The sequence below is a fragment of the Anguilla anguilla genome, chromosome 19, assembly GCF_013347855.1.
Source record: "Anguilla anguilla isolate fAngAng1 chromosome 19, fAngAng1.pri, whole genome shotgun sequence".
NCBI classification, from domain to species: domain Eukaryota; kingdom Metazoa; phylum Chordata; class Actinopteri; order Anguilliformes; family Anguillidae; genus Anguilla; species Anguilla anguilla.
This window is the reverse complement of record NC_049219.1, coordinates 2,627,336-2,638,271: the sequence shown is the minus strand read 5'-3', so window position 1 is coordinate 2,638,271 and position 10,936 is coordinate 2,627,336. Positions and strand designations below refer to the sequence as shown.

The 10,936-nt window shown below is 42.3% G+C and overlaps 1 protein-coding gene and 1 long non-coding RNA gene across 3 annotated transcripts in view; both read right to left on the bottom strand.

Annotated features, from left to right (window-relative positions):
* LOC118218904 overlaps window positions 1-10,936 on the bottom strand; it is a 284,420-nt gene that overhangs the window by 107,470 nt on the left and 166,014 nt on the right. The gene's annotated exons all lie outside the window — the stretch shown is intronic.
* LOC118218959 lies at window positions 1,904-10,327 on the bottom strand. Its single transcript, XR_004763603.1, has 4 exons — window positions 10,232-10,327; window positions 7,864-8,005; window positions 4,274-4,384; window positions 1,904-1,963 (listed from the first exon to the last, which is right to left on the bottom strand). It is a non-coding gene; the product is annotated as an uncharacterized LOC118218959 (long non-coding RNA).

Here is a 10,936-nt window from a genome sequence, read left to right as displayed (position 1 = left end):
AAACTCATCCTCTTACTGCAGCTCTAATGCACAGCACATGGAGACAGAGCATCCAGTTAAAGTCATCGTCTTACTGCAGCTCTAACTCATAGCACATGGAAACAGAGCTTCCAGTAAAACTCATCCTCTTACTGCAGCTCAAACTCACAGCACAGGGAGACAGAGCTTCCAGTTAAACTCATCCTCTTACTACAGCTCTAACTCACAGCACATGGAGACAGAGCTTCCAGTTAAACTCATACTCTTACTGCAACTCTAAATCACAGCACATCTGAGTCTGATATAAGGCCCTGTCCGCAGGTATACGGATTAATCTGAAAAAGTAGTTATTTACCCCTCCGTTTAAAAAAAAAAAAAATCCCATCCACACGACCGGTGTTTTAAAAAATATCTCCCTCCACACGAGAACGCTAAAACGACGATTGCCGCATGCGCAATACACCAATTGCCATGGTAACTGATGCGCGAGTTGACGTAATGACGTCAGCGTTTTCATAAAGCTCAGTTTTTTTTGTCCAGACGAAGACAGAGAAACTGGAGTTTTGAAAAAATCTCAACCTTGGAAGGCGTTTTCAAAAAGCTTAGTTTTCAGTGACTTAAAACGCCATTTTCGTGTGGACGGGAGGCCAAAACGGAGGGAAAAAACTACGTTTTTAAAAAATTTGTATACGTGTGGACAAGGCCTAAAACACATCATGACACTTTAAAATGATTTAATACACCTGTGTGGATCTGAACGTGCTATCCTTCTCCCCACTACACCTGAAAGTTGGCAATTAAATTTAAGTTTAATTCAACAAGTGTCAACGTGAACATGTATCATTACCTTTGATCACCTGTGAACTCTCCTCTGAAGTTGACCGGATGACGCATTGAATGATCACTCTTCATAGACAGACAGCTGGGTACAGATGACCCTGCCCTCTCTACCTGGACCCTGTGAACAAACATGGACACAGAGCATCCAGTTAAACTCATCCTCATACTGCAGCTCTAACTCACAGCACATGGAGACAGAGCTTCCAGTTAAACTTATCCTCATACTGCAGCTCTAACTCACAGCACATGGAGACAGAGCTTCCAGTTAAACTCATCCTCTTACTGCAGCTATAACTCACAGCACATGGAGACAGAGCATCCAGTTAAAATCATCCTCATATTGCAGCTCTACCTCACAGCACATGGAGACAGAGCTTCCAGTTAAACTCATCCTCTTACTGCAGCTCTAACTCACAGCATATGGAGACAGAGCTTCCAGTTAAACTCATACTCTTACTGCAGCTCTAACTCACAGCACATCCAAACGTGATATAAGGCCCTGTCCGCACCTATACGGATTAATCTGAAAAAGTAGTTATTTCCCCCTCCGTTTAAAATAAAAAAAATCCCATCCACACGACCGGTGTTTTAAAAAATATCTCCCTCCATAGGAGAACGCTAAAACGACGATTGCCGCATGCGCAATACACCAATTGCCATGGTACCAAATGCGCGAGTTGACGTCATGACTTCAGCGTTTTCATAAAGCTCCGTTTTTCTTGTCGACACGAAGACAGAGAAACCGGAGTTTTGAAAAAATCTCCGCCTTGGAAGGCGTTTTCAAAAACCTTAGTTTTCAGTGACTTAAAGCGCCATTTTCGTTTGGACGGGAGGCCAAAACGGAGGGAAAAAACTACGTTTTTAAAAAATCTGTATACGTGTGGACAAGGCCTAAAACACATCATGACACTTAAATGATTTAATACACCGATGTGGACCTGAACGTGCTATCCTGCACCCCACTACACCTGAAAGTTGGCAATTAAATTTAAGTTAATTCAACAATAGTGTCAATGTGAACTTGTATCGTTACCTTTGATCACCTGTGAACTCTCCTCTGAAGTTGAATGGAGGATGCATTGAACGGTCACTCTTCATAGACAGACAGCTGGGTACAGGTGACCCTGCCCTCTCTACCCGGACCCTGTGAACAAACATGGAGACAGGGCTTCCAGTTAAACTCATCCTCTTACTGCAGCTCTAACTCACAGCATATGGAGACAGAGCTTCCAGCTAAAGTCATTCTCTTACTGCAGCACTAACTCACAGCACACGGAGTAGAGCTTCCTGTTAAACTCATCCTCTTACTGCAGCTCTAACTCACAGCACATGGAACAGAGCTTCCAGTTAAACTCATACTCTTACTGCAGCTCTAACTCACAGCATATGGAGACAGAGCTTCCAGTTAAACTCATACTCTTACTGCAGCTCTAACTCACAGCACATGGAGACAGAGCTTCCAGTTAAACTCATCCTCTTACTGCAGCTCTAACTCACAACACATGGAGACAGAGCTTTCAGTTAAACTCATACTCTTACTGCAGCTCTAACTCACAGCACATGGAGACACAGCATCCAGTTAAACTCATCCTCTTACTGCAGCTCTAACTCACAGCACATGGAGACAGAGCTTCCAGTTAAACTCATACTCTTACTGCAGCTCTAACTCACAGCACATGGAGACAGAGCTTCCAGTTAAACTCATCCTCTTACTGCAGCTCTAACTCACAGCACATGGAGACAGAGCTTCCAGTTAAACTCATCCTCATACTGCAGCTTGCACTCACAGTACATGGAGACAGAGCATCCAGTTAAACTCATCCTCTTACTACAGCTATAACTCACAGCACATGGAGACAGAGCATCCAGTTAAACTCATCCTCTTACTGAAGCTCTAATTCACAGCACAAGTAGACAGAGCTTCCAGTTAAACTCATCTTCTTACTGCAACTCTAACTCACAGCACATGGAGACAGAGCTTCCAGTTAAACTCATCCTCTTACTGCAGCTCTAATGCACAGCACATGGAGACAGAGCATCCAGTTAAAGTCATCGTCTTACTGCAGCTCTAACTCATAGCACATGGAAACAGAGCTTCCAGTAAAACTCATCCTCTTACTGCAGCTCTAACTCACAGCACATGGAGACAGAACTTCCAGTTAAACTCATCCTCTTACTACAGCTCTAACTCACAGCACATGGAGACAGAGCTTCCAGTTAAACTCATCCTCTTACTGCAGCTCTAACTCACAGCACATGGAGACAGAGCTCTCAGTTAAACTCATCCTCTTACTGCAGCTCTAACTCACAGCACATGGAGACAGAGCTTCCAGTTAAACTCATCCTCTTACTGCAGCTCTAATGCACAGCACATGGAGACAGAGCATCCAGTTAAAGTCATCCTCTTACTGCAGCTCTAACTCACAGCACATGGAGACACAGCTTCCAGTTAAACTCATACTCTTACTACAGGTATAACTCACAGCACATGGAGACAGAAGGTCCAGTTAAACTCATCCTCTTACTGCAACTCTAATTCACAGCACATGGAGACAGAGCTTCCAGTTAAACTCATCCTCTTACTGCAGCTCTAATTCACAGCACAAGTAGACAGAGCTTCCAGTTAAACTCATCCTCTTACTACAGCTATAACTCACAGCACATGGAGATAGAGCTTCCAGTTAAACTCATCCTCTTACTGCAGCTCTAAGTCACAGCACATGGAGACAGAGCTTCCAGTTAAACTCATCCTCTTACTGCAGCTCTAACTCACAGCACATGGAGACAGAGCTTCCAGTTAAACTCATCCTCTTACTACAGCTCTAACTCACAGCACATGGAGACAGAGCTTCCAGTTAAACTCATACTCTTACTGCAACTCTAAATCACAGCACATCTGAGTCTGATATAAGGCCCTGTCCGCAGGTATACGGATTAATCTGAAAAAGTAGTTATTTACCCCTCCGTTTAAAAAAAAAAAAAAATCCCATCCACACGACCGGTGTTATAAAAAATATCTCCCTCCACACGAGAACGCTAAAACGACGATTGCCGCATGCGCAATACACCAATTGCCATGGTAACTGATGCGCGAGTTGACGTAATGACGTCAGCGTTTTCATAAAGCTCCGTTTTTTTTGTCCAGACGAAGACAGAGAAACTGGAGTTTTGAAAAATCTCCACCTTGGAAGGCGTTTTCAAAAAGCTTAGTTTTCAGTGACTTAAAACGCCATTTTCGTGTGGACGGGAGGCCAAAACGGAGGGAAAAAACTAAGTTTAAAAAAAAATCAGTATACGTGTGGACAAGGCCTAAAACACATCATGACACTTTAAAATGATTTAATACACTCGCGTGGACCTGAACGTGCTATCCTGCACCCAGCTACACCTGAAAGTTGGAAATTAAATTTAAGATTAATTCAACAATAGTGTCAATGTGGACTAGTATCATTACCTTTGATCACCTGTGGACTCTCCTCTGAAGTTGGTTGGATGAGGCATTGAACGGTCACTCTTCATAGACAGACAGCTGGGTACAGGTGACCCTGCCCTCTCTACCCGAACCCTGTGAACAAAACATGGAGACAGAGCTTCCAGTTAAACTCATCCTCTAACTACAGCTCTTAAACACAGCACATGGAGACAGAGCTTCCAGTTAAACTCATCCTCTTACTGCAGTTCTAACTCACAGCACATGGAGACAGAGCTTCCAGTTAAACTCATCCTCTTACTGTAGCTCTAACTCACAGCACATGGAGACAGAGCATCCAGTTAAACTCATCCTCTTACTGCAGCTCTAACTCACAGCACATGGAGACAGAGCTTCCAGTTAAACTCATCCTCTTACTGCAGCTCTAACTCACAGCACATGGAGACAGAGCATCCAGTTAAACTCATCCTCTTACTGCAGCTCTAACTCACAGCACATGGAGACAGAGCTTCCAGTTAAACTCATCCTCTTACTGCAGCTCTAACTCACAGCACATGGAGACAGAGCTTCCAGTTAAACTCATCCTCTTACTGCAGCTCTAACTCACAGCACATGGAGACAGAGCTTCCAGTTAAACTCATCCTCTCACTGCAGCTCTAACTCACAGCACAGGGAAACAGAGCTTCCAGTTAAACTCATCCTCTTACTGTAGCTCTAACTCACAGCACATGGAGACAGAGCATCCAGTTAAACTCATACTCTTACTGCAGCTCTAACTCACAGGACATGGAGACAGAGCTTCTAGTTAAACTCATCATCTTACTGCAACTCTAACTCACAGCACATGGAGACAGAGCATCCAGTTAAACTCATCCTCTCACTGCAGCTCTAACTCACAGCACATGGAGACAGAGCTTCCAGTTAAACTCATCCTCTTACTGCAGCTCTAACTCACAGCACATCCAAATGTGATATAAGGCCCTGTCCGCAGGTATACAGATTAATTTGAAAAAGTAGTTATTTACCCCTCCGTTTAAAAAAAAAAATCCCATCCACACGACCGGTGTTTTAAAAAATATCTCCCTCCACACGAGAACGCTAAAACGATTGCCGCATGCGCGATACACAAATTGTCAGGGTAACAGATGCGTGAGCTGACGTCATGATGTCAGCGTTTTCATAAAGCTCCGTTTCTCTTGTCCACACGAAGACAGAGAAACCGGAGTTTTGAAAAAATCTCAACCTTGGAAGGCGTTTTCAAAAAGCTTAGTTTTCAGTGACTTAAAACGCCATTTTCGTGTGGACGGGAGGCCAAAACGGAGGGAAAAAACTACGTTTTTAAAAAATTTGTATACGTGTGGACAAGGCCTAAAACACATCATGACACTTTAAAATGATTTAATACACCTGTGTGGATCTGAACGTGCTATCCTTCTCCCCACTACACCTGAAAGTTGGCAATTAAATTTAAGTTTAATTCAACAAGTGTCAACGTGAATATGTATCATTACCTTTGATCACCTGTGAACTCTCCTCTGAAGTTGACCGGATGACGCATTGAATGATCACTCTTCATAGACAGACAGCTGGGTACAGATGACCCTGCCCTCTCTACCTGGACCCTGTGAACAAACATGGACACAGAGCATCCAGTTAAACTCATCCTCATACTGCAGCTCTAACTCACAGCACATGGAGACAGAGCTTCCAGTTAAACTCATCCTCTTACTGCAGCTCTAACTCACAGCACATGGAGACAGAGCTTCCAGTTAAACTTATCCTCATACTGCAGCTCTAACTCACAGCACATGGAGACAGAGCTTCCAGTTAAACTCATCCTCTTACTGCAGCTATAACTCACAGCACATGGAGACAGAGCTTCCAGTTAAACTCATCCTCATATTGCAGCTTTAACTCACAGCACATGGAGACAGAGCTTCCAGTTAAACTCATCCTCTTACTGCAGCTCTAACTCACAGCATATGGAGACAGAGCTTCCAGTTAAACTCATACTCTTACTGCAGCTCTAACTCACAGCACATCCAAACGTGATATAAGGCCCTGTCCGCACCTATACGGATTAATCTGAAAAAGTAGTGATTTCCCCCTCCGTTTAAAATTTAAAAAATCCCATCCACACGACCGGTGTTTTAAAAAATATCTCCCTCCATAGGAGAACGCTAAAACGACGATTGCCGCATGCGCAATACACCAATTGCCATGGTAACAAATGCGAGTTGACGTCATGATTTCAGCGTTTTCATAAAGCTCCGTTTTTCTTGTCGACACGAAGACAGAGAAACCGGAGTTTTGAAAAAATCTCCGCCTTGGAAGGCGTTTTCAAAAACCTTAGTTTTCAGTGACTTAAAGCGCCATTTTCGTTTGGACGGGAGGCCAAAACGGAGGGAAAAAACTACGTTTTTAAAAAATCTGTATACGTGTGGACAAGGCCTAAAACACATCATGACACTTAAATGATTTAATACACCGATGTGGACCTGAACGTGCTATCCTGCACCCCACTACACCTGAAAGTTGGCAATTAAATTTAAGTTTAATTCAACAATAGTGTCAATGTGAACTTGTATCGTTACCTTTGATCACCTGTGAACTCTCCTCTGAAGTTGATTGGAAGATGCCTTGAATTATCACTCTTCAAAGACAGACAGCTGGGTACAGGTGACCCTGCCCTCTCTACCCGGACTCTGTGAACAAACATGGAGACAGGGCTTCCAGTTAAACTCATCCTCTTACTGCAGCTCTAACTCACAGCATATGGAGACAGAGCTTCCAGCTAAAGTCATTCTCTTACTGCAGCACTAACTCACAGCACACGGAGTAGAGCTTCCTGTTAAACTCATCCTCTTACTGCAGCTCTAACTCACAGCACATGGAGACAGAGCTTCCAGTTAAACTCATACTCTTACTGCAGCTCTAACTCACAGCATATGGAGACAGAGCTTCCAGTTAAACTCATACTCTTACTGCAGCTCTAACTCACAGCACATGGAGACACAGCATCCAGTTAAACTCATCCTCTTACTGCAGCTCTAACTCACAACACATGGAGACAGAGCTTTCAGTTAAACTCATACTCTTACTGCAGCTCTAACTCACAGCACATGGAGACACAGCATCCAGTTAAACTCATCCTCTTACTGCAGCTCTAACTCACAGCACATGGAGACAGAGCTTCCAGTTAAACTCATACTCTTACTGCAGCTCTAACTCACAGCACATGGAGACAGAGCTTCCAGTTAAACTCATCCTCTTACTGCAGCTCTAACTCACAGCACATGGAGACAGAGCTTCCAGTTAAACTCATCCTCATACTGCAGCTTGCACTCACAGTACATGGAGACAGAGCTTCCAGTTAAATACATTATCTTACTGAAGCTCTAACTCACAGCACATGGAGACAGAGCTTCCAGTTAAACTCATCCTCATACTGCAGCTCTAAATCAAAGCACATGGAGACAGAGCTTCCAGTTAAACTCATACTCTCACTGCAACTCTTACTCACAGCACATGGAGACAGAGCTTCCAGTGAAACTCATACTCTAACTGCAGCTCTAACTCACAGCACATTAACTCTCTGATTCATGCATTTTTACCTCTTTCTCGCAGGGCCGTGGGTTCCATCGTCAGTCTCGATCTCCTCTGAGGAACTCATTTTAGAAACAGCGCCCCCTGTCTCAGGACACCGGAACACACCAGATCAGATTCACAAATGGGTTCTGACCCAAATTGGCAGACCTGTAAATACACACAAGAAGAACATGATAACACACAGACATAATAATACACTGTGAGGGCCACATAATATAAACGTGTAACACAAAAAAGTAATTTAATTAAGTTTGGTGCATTAAAAAATGTACGCACCATATTATGTTATTTGTGCATTTTATCCCACTGATATACTCAACGTATGTATTGATCTCATAAAAAACACGTTTTCAACGTACAAAAATGCCAAGTTACTCACACATACAAGACATACACCGTCTATAACTCATTCATTCAGACTGCCAAAACCCAGGCCTGCCATTAAAAGTATTGATATCAAAAGGACACCAAGTTACGGTACTACAAACAATATAGGATATCGTGCCTCACCAAAATTAAATAAGATGTATTCCAAAGCAATGCTACCCAATATTTCCTCAATACTTTCAAGTCACTTGGCCCTGTGTGTATAAGCATGCAGTACGTGGACAGGCCAAACATATGTGTGGATGGCTTTCTCACAGTCAAGATTGATTGAATAGGCGTCTATGTGTCCAATTTGTATTGGTATGTATGTATTTCGCTGGCCAGCCTTTCTGTTGTGTGAATGATTGTATATGTTTCTTGGTATAAATGTCTGTTCGTAAATGTGAATGTAACAAGCTGCGAGGGAAATGTCCCCATGGGGTGGGCAGCGAAATACATACATACCAATACAAATTGGACATATAGACGCCTATTCAATCAATCTTGACTGTGAGAAAGCCATCCACACATATGTTTGGCCTGTCCATGTACTGCATGCTTATACATACAGGGTCAAGTGACATGAAAGAATTGAGGACATATTGGGTAGCATTGCTTTGGAATACATCTTATGTAATTTCGGTGAGGCAAGATAGCCTATATTGTTTGTAGTACCGTAACTTGGCGTCATTTTGATATCAATATTTTAATGGCAGGCCTGGACTGGTCTATGCGTGAGTAACTTGGCATTTTTGTACGTTGAAAACGTGTTTTTTATGAGATATCATTTGAGAGTGAGAAATGTGAAGTGACCCTGTAAGAAACGGTTGTGAATTATGGCTATCCTTGTGTGAATTTGTACAGTCTGATGAGCGTGTACTGTTTAGCAGTTTCGGTTTGCTATAGGCCTATATGTAAAACAGTGGCTGTGACAAAGGGTGCCGTGGTGTAAGTGTAAACGCATCAGAAACGCAGGTGAAATATGGCCAGTGCATGTACTCACGGATTTGACGGCCATCCAACGAGTCTTGATTGACAAAAGAATCGGCAAGCCCGTAGAATTAGAGCTCCCTAGGTCGCAACTTGCGTACCCTGCTGTCCTGCTCCGTTGTCTGTTATTTCGTGGAGATGCACTTTTAGTGTTTGTATGGTTTATAAGGCATTTTGATAGGCTTATCTGCAGGTGGGAATCGTCTTTGCTGTTTTGCTAAGCTAGAACCGGAAAACTTGATAATGGGGAATAGGAGCAGATGCGTATGTCCCAGAAGGCTTTGCATATGAGAAAATAACAACAGTGTGAAAGAAATTAGGATGAAATGATGAAATTGAGTAGTTGAAACAATATGTTTTTAGCAGAATGGGCATGTAGGTGAAGGTTGACATGATCACAGACTATAGTGGGAAGTAAATGAAGTGAGCATGAGCGAGCTTAGTTTCCTTATGGAATGGTATATATAACAGTCGTTATATAACATTAGCTGTTAAAGTGGTGGGTTAAGTAACGTGTGAAAGCTATTACTCTGATGTGCTTTTCTCATGTTCAGTACTAGTAGTTATAATTATGAGTGAGTCATGATTTTGAATGTAATGTTTTAATGGGGAGTTGCAGAACGTGCATACGTAGTAATTGTTTGTATGTGGCATTTTGATATCAATCCTTTAAATCGCCGGCCTGGATTTTGGCAGTCTGAATGAATGAGCTATAGACGGGGTATGTCTTGTATGTGTGAGTAACTTGGCATTTTTGTACGTTGAGAACGTGTTTTTTATGAGATGATAGTATTGCCTATGTGCCATTATCTTTATTGTCTATTTTACCCGCTATGGACCTCTTTTTAAGATGAGTCTTGAATAAAGTTGTAATGAAAGCTCTTAGCTTATCAGGCTACGCCTTAAACACACCATTGTATTGCCAGTTGTCAGTTTTCCTGAATTACGCGGGTTAATGCGATTATACCTACAGATTCCCATTCCTCCCCGCAGCCCTTTACGTTCAGCTTGTCTTACCTCAGTTCCACTCCACAACAGGCTGTTCACTCCGTTTTTTTTACATTTATTTTAATTCCTTCTTTTCTAGGGATTCTTTCTCCTCCGTTTTTAAAATGGCCGTGAAGTTTCAGTTTCTCTTTTGGACCGCATTTCCTTACTTAGGTTTACTGGCTCAACTGAGTGTTCGATGGGCGGGGTTTTATATATTTTGTACTTTTTATTAGCTACATCAGTCACTGTATTTAATAAGTCATGCAGAAGAAACAAATATTTAATCCATGTAGATCTTTGCCAAATTTTAGCACATACATATATCAGGCCTATTCAACAACTCGTGAATTATTTTGATGTTGGGATTTAACGTCTCCTTCCAGCAGGTTCTTGTTATCTTAGCAGATTCCTGGCACACTTAAGTGTTTTTGGGACCAGGACTTTGTTTCACGGTCTTTGTCTAAACTATTTAGCCAATCTAATATGCAGTAAAGTCATGTTTGGTGTCGTTGGAGAGCTAATATCATGAGCAGTTAGATGGTCTCATTCTATGTTGAGAATGTTGTCATTAAAAGTTTATGTGTCACATGAAAGTGAAACACCCATCATGGAAATTTAGCTATTCAGCTGTTACACCTGAAATTGTGAAAATGGCGACACTATGTTTGAACAATTGTCTGCATCCAGTACTTTGGGTGCTGGTTGGAATAAAATTCTTCTTCTTCTTCTTAT